General features: G+C 33.5%; 1 long non-coding RNA gene across 1 annotated transcript; it reads right to left on the reverse strand.

Annotated features, from left to right (window-relative positions):
* On the reverse strand, window positions 1,454–9,653 carry LOC108662082. The gene is made up of 4 exons (XR_001927860.1): window positions 9,616–9,653; window positions 8,896–8,971; window positions 2,012–2,087; window positions 1,454–1,650 (listed from the first exon to the last, which is right to left on the reverse strand). It is a non-coding gene; the product is annotated as an uncharacterized LOC108662082 (long non-coding RNA).

Genomic DNA, 10,249 nt, shown 5'->3' on the forward strand with positions numbered 1-10,249 from the left:
ACTCGCTCCATATGCGAGGAATTACTGATTCATTTCACAGATAAACAAATAGGGAAGCTGCGAAAAACCGTTTAATTCTATTTTCACCATGCAAAGAAGTATAATTCATAATATTGAAACTTATTTCAACTCATATAAAACCATTACATTTTTGTCAGAATAAATATGGCTTATGACTTTCTTAAAAACTCAGCTTGTGCCAAAATCATTCTCATACTCGGTTCTTAGGGATACCTTGGCCTGGGGCTATCCCAACCGAGTCCGCCAAGACTGTTAAAAAAATTATATAAATATAAATCATATTTTTATTTTGAAAACATAGCCGTTCCTTGGCGTTGGCTGAGTTAACCCTCACATGGTGGTTTGGCATGAAGTGAACTCTAAAGTCGTACCTCAGGAGTTACTCTACTCGCCTCTCCAATCGAGGTAAAATATAACGGGGTTACTGTGCCCCTTTAATAGGTTGGTTCACGGAACCCGCCCACTGTAGCAAGCTAACCCACCATACAATAAAATCTCAACCGCATGACATGGCAATTATGTCACGACCCGAAACTCTTCTCGAGCCCGTGACAACCGCCGCGGTGCCTTAATGGGCACTCATCTCTCGAAATGCCAACCGGAACCCCGTAAGGCTTAATATCAGTTTCTCGTTTTCCCCGGTGAGTAACTATTACCAAATATTATGTTCTAAAAGATTTTGAGCTATTTCCAACTCAAAATTGATAAAATAAAAAATTTGTCCCACAGGGGCATTTTGGTCATTTTCCACTGAAAATTTTGAAACCAGTTAAAAATGTAGTAAACAAGTACCAATCGTATAATTCATAATTAAAAATAAGTTTAGGCATCTAAAACCTTTATTTAAAATGAAATTATAATTATTTGAATATAATAAAAGATAAAACAAAATATTCAATAAAATATTTTATTTTCTTATAAACAGTAATTTTGGAGTTATACGTAAATCCTTTTTATAACGTAAAAGCAAAATAAATTCATTCATATTGTAGCACAATAAACTATTAAATTTACAATATCAAATGGGTCCATAATAACTAGAATTAAAGAAACTGTGAACCTACTGTGTGGAGGACGCTAATCCAATAGAAGCCCTCGATGGAATCAGCTATCTACAGCCTACTCTAAGCCTGAAATGGGTGGAAAGGAGGGTGGTGAGATTATAAAATCCCAGTGAGTAAACAAACATCATTTAAATCATCTAAAGCCAAGTGAAAGGAGACAATTAAAATATCCCATCATTTTAAGTATTTCACAATTTGAAAATTTATCCCAACCCATGTAAACGGTTATATTTCATTTAATTTCTCATTTAGGCTTATGACTTCTATAAAAATTTGGCTCATGCCATCAAATAGTACTCGACGACACCTTGATCAGAGGCATACACTCGAGCCCGCCAAGGCTATTAAAATTTCGTATACACGTAAAACATATTTTTAGTTTGAAAAACACAACCATTCCTTGACGTTAGCGGAGTTCATCATCACGGGGTAGTTCGGCGTGACGTTAACTCTGTCCATACCTCAGGAGATACCCTACGCGCCTCTCCAACTGAGGTACATATATATATCTGGATTCTGTGCCCCTCTAATAGGTCGGTCCACAGAATTTGCTCGCTGCAGCAAACTAAACCCACCATACAATAAAATCAATAACATGATATGACAATTACTGTAATTCACAACCTTTCAAGGCTAAATACATATTTCATACATTTCAACACAAATATCAATTCAACCATTCATGCAAATATTGTCATAAGCCATTCGATTTCAAATCATAAATTTACAATGTAACAAGTGGTCTCCAATTACTCTATTTTTCAAAATCATTATTCGATTTCAAGACAATTTATAAAATCCTTTCATGTAAATACATTTTGTTTGTAAAACACAAAGATTTACCATTTAAACTCCTTTTCATAAATTTCACCAAAACCGAATAAAAACATACTTTAGATAATAAAAATGATGGTAAGGTTACTCACAATACTAGGAGTTCGATATACTCCTATTCCCGATCTTCGGGCATAATCTCTCTACCCTTGTTAGAGGGCCCACCACCTATACATCATACATGAAATGAATTTTCAATAAATTGTGTCAATTTATCATAAACTATTTCAGACTTTCTAAATCTAAATGAATGCATGCAATGGGATGCATTTCAAAATGTCTGATTAATCACTTAAATGTGATATTCGATCTAATCGGCTAAAATCTCCAATTTAACTCCAAATCAATTTTTCTCACTTTCTACACTCTAATTATACCTAAATTACCTCAGTGACTGTGAATGAGATTCAATTTAATCAGTCTCGGGTCAATAATCACACATGTCTATACATTAGGTAAAAATTCAGATTTTCACACCAAAATTTTCCATTTAATTTCTAGCCTCACCAAACATCAAATATCACCCAAATATCATGAAATATCATCAATTTCAACCACAATATCCTCCCTAGAAAATTCAGTCAATAATGGTGATGGGGGAAAATGAATTATTTTCTTGTTGTTTTGTTTCTAAATATGTTAAACTAATTAAAAACACTAACATAACTTAAAATCAAATCAATCTAACTTCATTCTCTCTCCATACCCATCTGGGCAGCCATAAATTCACCATGAAAACATGAAATTTAACCATGAAAAATAAGGAGAAATGCATGGGAAAGGTAGATCACAAGTCAAAATCAAGAAATTTTACCTTTGATTGCTTGATCCTTTGAAATCCCACACTTTTTCTTCAATTTTCCCACCTAGGTCTTGTGTTTTTTTCTTTTCCTCTCTTGTTCTTAGTATGGCCGGCCATATGAAGAGAAAATGGGATAAATATGGGCTGATTTTAATGGAAAATAATAAAATATTCTTACTTGACACGTGGCATGTTTCCATTGGTCCATTTTTAAAACTTTAAAAATTTTTATCCTTTTTATCTCCACCACACAATTAGTCAATGGTCAAAATGAGGAGAAGGGTAGATCATGTGCTGGACAAATGTCCTGGTGGTGAAAAATTACTGTTTTGTCCTTGGGGTGGTAAAATTACCATTTTACCCCTATGCTCCGAAAAATACCAATATTAAAATTTTTTTTCTTCTTAACGTAAAATCATACTCCAATAAGTGAAATGGGGCCAAAAAATCTTTTCTAAAAATTCTCATTTTGTCCCCAAGTGGCAAATGACCATTTTACCCCTAGATAGTGAAAATTTCGATTTGACTTCAAATTGATCCTTGAACTCCAAATCACCATATTAAACCATACTGGGACTTTAATATTCCTAATTTCATCTTAAATTCTCTATTTGATCTTATTCGAAGCTTAAATCAACTTTGTTGTACCTCTAGGTACAATATCGACTTGTGTCGATTTTTCGGGACTCTCCTAGCATGCAAACATACTATCACCACATGTATGTCATGACAAGTATTTTATAGAGTCAGACTTGACATCTTTTCCCTTACTTGGATCAACCATATGATCTTCTTCATGTCTGATTTCGACATCCGACTAAATATTAATATTTTAATATTATTTTATTCTAAAAATTTTATCTTGTCTCTTTGGTTCCCAAAGTTCCTTATTATGCCTCAATTCGCATCCGACTAACTTTATTTATCACCATATCAAAGTATGGGGCATTTCAATCTCCCTTAATTAATTAGAATTCGTCCTCGAATTCACGTCGATGTTGCGTTATCAATCTCCTTCTATGATCCAATTCCTTTTTCCTTCTATAGGGACATTCAATTTGTTTACCTCGTTCACCTCAGTTTAATTAAATGCTTTATTTATGACAATTATCATCCTTTGAAACCAGATCAACAATACCTTTCACAATCATGATTTCTTATATCGAGTCACCAAGCATACCTTTATCACCCTTATCAAATTTAAACCATAACTTCATCTCAATTATACCGATTTCGATCACATATCATACTTACTTATGTATACCTAATCATCGTTTTATTAATTTGCTCCATGCTAAATTTCTCAACCTTGATTCATTCATCTTATACTGATCCATACCCTTCTTTTAATAGAGTTCCATTAAGAACTTAAACAATCCAAGGTTTACCTTCAAAGTCACTCGTAACTTTAATCGTTCATTACATGCCCGTTAACACTTTAGCTCATTGACCTTTCTAGACATTATTTCAAAATCTCCCAATTACTGAGAACCATTCTTCACTTTAGTTAGTAAAATTATCAATTTAATATATACATATGTACATGCATTTTCAAATGTCAACATCTCTCATTATGTATAGGGATCCATGTGTTCACATGCCTTGGACTACATTCCCCTTTATTCATCCGTATCCCAATCCTAGTTTCAATATAATAGTTCTTATAGTGCATGTCAACCTTCTTATTATACTTGCGTACAACTTCATATCATTCATATAATTTCCAACCATATGCTTAAGTTTCCTTGTACTATATATCATTGCATCACAATGTCATATCCATTGAATTATAATCTATTATGCGTGTATGCTTTATAATCCTATTGATGCCTCAAAGATTTATCTCAACTTGATCATTGCATCTCATGCAATACCACAATTCCTAAGAGTCATCCTTTTTCCTTAATTATCCTTCATACCTCTACATTACCTTGTATCTTTCTTGCATTACGATATTGATTTGTCACTTAAGACTCAAACCCATTTGAATCATGTATGCCTTAAGCATTTTCGAATTCCAATTTCCATAATATATTAGGAAAGTTTCATTATCTGACTTCATTTTCAAGGTCAACTTCTATCATCCTTTGTTCCACTCCTTCATATGAACATAACATCATTCTTCCTTAACCAATTTATAAATTGTACTTGAAATTGTAAAACTTAAAACTAGATTCTCCTCAAGTATTTTTCAATATTAATACTAATATCACTCTTAGCTTACAGCTTCCTTTTTATAATCACATAACTTAGTGCTTGCTTTAACGAGATCCAGAGCAAAACTTCTCTTGAGTATTTCCTTGGGAATATCTATCTTAAACTTATGTCTCACAACAGATGATTACTTAACTCGTGACTTAGCCATTTGACTCCTCAGCAAGTTTCAAAATCACACATCTTATACTCATCTCGTATAATTTATAATTCTTCCTCAAAGGTATTTAAATATTCTTGAAACACCTAATCACTTATTTGCTATTTCATACTCCAAGTATATCATTTCCATAAAGGCATGCACTTGCTCACCAAAATATCTACATGCATGCTCAACTACGCATGCTTCAACTTATCTCCAAAAGTTTCGATCATACCCCGTGATTTAGTTGTGTTGTCACTAATCCTTTCCTTTCAACAAGGTCAAAACAAGATTAGTAAATTCTCGTAATGATACTCTATATAAGCTGGTTTTCTATACCAGTCTCATTTCTTCATTCACACTTTTATCATTTAGTATCTTATCTCAATATAGTCATCTCAAGAATCTTTCAATTTTTTTTTCTTTTAATTATATGCCCATATACAAGGCAATAAAGAAGCTTTTCAATTCATTCAGGTAGACATTCTCCAGAATATTTAAAACTCCCAGATAACAAAATGCAATGACCAATAACCAAAATTTAATTTGTAAGCTCATTATCGTGTCACTCCCATCTTACTCATGCATCATAGGTGTGAGGTATTCGGAGCATTATAGCGCTGGACAGTCAGTGCTGCGATATTGTGACTATTAGAAATTTCCTCATCAAAGCTATTTGTCTGTATTCAAAGTCACCACATTAATCATTCTCAACCAGTGGGTTTCCTTACTAGACATATATCATGAGTTCCATAAGTATCGGTACTTTCTATTTTCTTGTCATACACACTAAGCCAAATTAATACTTTTAACTCATGTCATCTTTTAACTTTCACCATCATTCATAAAATTCCACCTCAAAACATCCTTTCCATTCGGTGTAATAAATTCATGATACATATACCACTCCACACATAAGTTGCTTACTGTCTACAATTTTCCTCAAATTTATTGTCATCCCTATCCAATTATCTTCTTTGTCTTATACTCCAATAATCTTATTGACTTTCGGTATAATTAACTACGAAAACAGCTCAGCTTCCTCCTCACTTTATTCTTGCAATCCTTACTAAATCGAAACTTGATATTCCTTATATTCCATAATTTAACTTCATTGGGTTATATTTGTGCCCAATTATTACTTCATAGTGTCATGGCATCACTGAATAATCCCCTTCATGCTTAAATTACAATCATTAACTTAATCACATTATCCACTCCAAATGTCATTTATAACCTTATTGCTTCCTCCTATAACCTTTCTCAATAATTACATTACCAATTTATCCCTGTCATACTAAAAGATTCCCATATACCTTCAGTTACTTAAACAACCATTTTATAATACATTCTAGTCATATACTTTTAAAAGCCAAACCATTTACTTCTTTGTACAGATAATTATTATCTCTTTTACACTACATCTACTTAGAGTTAAGGTAGTGTAAAATCCTATAGAAATTTTACATGTCATTGGGATCATTATCTTAATCTGATCTTATCAGAAGATCTAATCCGAGTCCTCCTTAAGATCTTCTTCCGGGTTCTCTTACTCTTGAGATCTCCTCCTTTGCTCTTCAATCCAGGCTTGTTGTATTCTCCTAAATTCTTCAGCACTCACTGATGCAGTATCTCTTCCACATCCGAGAGGAAAATGTCGTACACCTGACACCTTTCTATGAGGTTTACTTGTAACTGTTTCTTTCTCCTCATTCTTTTTTGGTTGTCCCCTTACATTACTCCCACAGCAAGGAAGAAAGTGTCGGACAACAGTCACACTCTTCCTAGAACAAATATATCCCCTTGCAATTTCTTCCCTCGTCCATTCTCTATGGTGCTCTCCAGGTTGTTCCGAAAGGAAATCTTGTTCAATTTCTGGTGTATTGGAGCTACTCTCACTTACAAAATTCTCGCTACTCTCGAAGCTCCCCTTATTATGAACCCATTTTGATAAGTTTTTAAGAATTCTATTATTAGGAATTCGATATGGACCACCTTCTGAATCACCTGGATCAGGGCGCCATTTGCTTCTAGCCGTAGAATCTAGAGATCCCTCGCTAGCACTATGAGAGGTATCGGGAATACCGTCTCTCCTAGATATGGTGTGTATGTCACCAGTGCACCTCAAAACCTATATGCAATCAAATAGTAATTGCTTAATTATTTATGCATCTCAAAAGTAGGTGGGTTTCTAGATGTAGATGCATGCATTCTATTCAATCTAATCTAACCTAACTTAACTTAACTTAACTTATCTTAACTTAATTGGACTTGAGCCACACTAACATTGTAAATTTTAAAACAACTTTAAAATAACTTTAAACCAACTTTAAACCCCAAAAGTTCTGATCTTCAAAACCAAAAGCTCTGATACCAATAAAATTGTCAAGACCCGGAGCTCCCCTCGAGCCCGTGACAACCGTCTCGGTGCCTCGATGGGCACTCATCTCCCGAAATGCCAACCGAAACCCCGTAAGGCTTAATATCAGTTTCTCATTTTCCCCGGTGAGTAACTATTGCCAAATATTATGTTCAAAAGGATTTTGAGCTATTTCCAACTCAAAACTGATAAAATAAAAAATTTATCTCACAGGGGCATTTTGGTCATTTTTCACTGAAAATTTCGAAACCAGTTAAAAATGTAGTAAACAAGTACCAATCGTATAATTCACAATTAAAAATAAGTTTAGGCATCTAAAACCTTTATTTAGAATGAAATTATAATAATTTGAATATAATAAAAAGATAAAACAAAATATTCAATAAAATATTTTATTTTCTTATGAACAGTATTTTGGAGTTATACGTAAATCCTTTTTGTAACGTAAAAGCAAAATAAATTCATTCATATTGTAGCACAATAAACTATTAAATTTACAATATCAAATGGGCCCACAATAACTAGAATTAAAGAAACTGTGAACCTACTGTGTGGAGGACGTTAATCCAATAGAAGCCCTCGATGGAATCAGCTATCTACAACCTACTCTGAGCCTAAAATGGGTGGAAAGGAGGGTGGTGAGATTATAAAATCCCAGTGAGTAAACAAACATCATTTAAATCATCTAAAGCCAAGTAAAAGGAGACAATTAAAATATCCCATCATTTTAAGTATTTCACAATTTGAAAATTTATCCCAACCCATGCAAACGGTTGTATTTCATTTAATTTCTCATTTAGGCTTATGACTTCTATAAACATTTAGCTCATGCCATCAAATAGTACTCGACGACACCTTGATCAGAGGCGTACACGTAAAACATATTTTTAGTTTGAAAAACACAGCCATTCCTTGGTGTTAGCGGAGTTCATCATCACGAGGTGGTTCGGCGTGACGTGAACTCTGTCCATACCTCAAGAGAAACCTTACGTGCCTCTCCGATCAAGGTACATATATATATTCGGATTCTGTGCCCCTCTTATAGGTCGGTCCACAGAATCCGCCCACTGTAGCAAGCTAAACCCACCATACAATAAATTCAATAACATGATATGGCAATTACTGTAATTCACAGCCTTTCAAAGCTAAATACATATTTCATACATTTCAACACAAATATCAATTCAGCCATTCATGTAAATATTGTCATATGCCATTCGATTTCAAATCATAAATTTACAATGTAACAAGTGGTCTTCAATTACTCTATTTTTCAAAATCATTATTCGATTTCAAGACAATTTATAAAATCCTTTCATGTAAATACATTTTGTTTGTAAAACACAAAGATTTACCATTTAAACTCCTTTTCATAAATTTCACCAAAACCGAATAAAAACATACTTTAGATAATAAAAATGATGGTAAGGTTACTCACAGTACTAGGAGTTCGATATACTCCTATTCCCGATCTTCGGACACAATTTCTCTACCCTTGTTAGAGGGCCCACCACCTATACATCATACGTGACACGAATTTCAATAAATTGTGTCAATTTATCATAAACTATTTCAGGCTCTCTAAATCTAAATGAATGCATGCGATGGGATGCATTTCAAAATGTCTGATTAATCACTTAAATGTGATATTCGACCTAATCGGCTAAAATCTCCAATTTTACTCCAAATCAATTCTTCTCACTTTCTACACTCTAATTATACCTAAATTACCTCAGTGATTGTGAATGAGATTCAATTTATCAGTCCCGACTCAATAATCACACATGTCTATACATTAGGTAAAAATTCATATTTTCACACCAAAATTTTCCATTTAATTTTTAGCCTCACCAAACATCAAATATCACCCAAATATCATGAAATATCATCAATTTTAGCCACAATATCCTCACTAGAAAATTTGGCCAATAATGGTGATAGGAGAAAATGAATTATTTTCTTGTTGTTTTGTTTCTAAATATGCTAAACTAACTAAAAACACTAACATAACTTAAAATCAAATCAATCTAACTTCATTCTCTCTCCATACCCATTTGGGCAGCCATGAATTCACCATGAAAATATGAAATTTAACCATGAAAAATAAGGAGAAATGCATGGGAAAGGTAGATCACAAGTCAAAATCAAGAAATTTTACCTTTGATTGCTTGATCCTTTGAAATCCCACACTTTTTCTTCAATTTTCCCACCTAGGTTGTCACGACCCAGAACTCTCATCGGATCCGTGACAATCGCCGCGACGTTCCGATAGGCACTCATTACCTCGAATACCGATCGAAATTTCGCAAGGCTTAGCATCAGCTTCCGCATCTCCCCGGTGAGCGACAGTTATTAAATCTCGCATTTCAAGAAATCATAAGTCGTTTCCAAATCAAAATAATAAAATATTATTTTTTGGCTCACGGAGTATTTTCGTAATTTTTCTTCGAAAATACTGAAACCCGGCAAAAACATGGTGTAAAAGCTAAATATGTTCATACATACTTTAAATCAGATAACTGAAGTATAAAATTACTTTTACAGTAACATGTGGGCCCCCAACTGACCAATAAGGTATAGGTTACAAACCCTTACTTTTTAGGATGCAACTCTGAGATTAATTCTCGTCTTACTCAACTATCAACAAACTGTCCTAAGCTTGAAAAATGGATAAGAAGAGGAGTGAGATTATGATTACATAATCCCAGTGAGTAAACAATTACCATCAAAAGCATTTAAAACCGAGTAGATGGAGACAATATAAAAAACTTTATATTTCAATAATGTTCATA

The sequence above is a fragment of the Theobroma cacao genome, chromosome 5 (assembly GCF_000208745.1).
Source record: "Theobroma cacao cultivar B97-61/B2 chromosome 5, Criollo_cocoa_genome_V2, whole genome shotgun sequence".
NCBI classification, from domain to species: domain Eukaryota; kingdom Viridiplantae; phylum Streptophyta; class Magnoliopsida; order Malvales; family Malvaceae; genus Theobroma; species Theobroma cacao.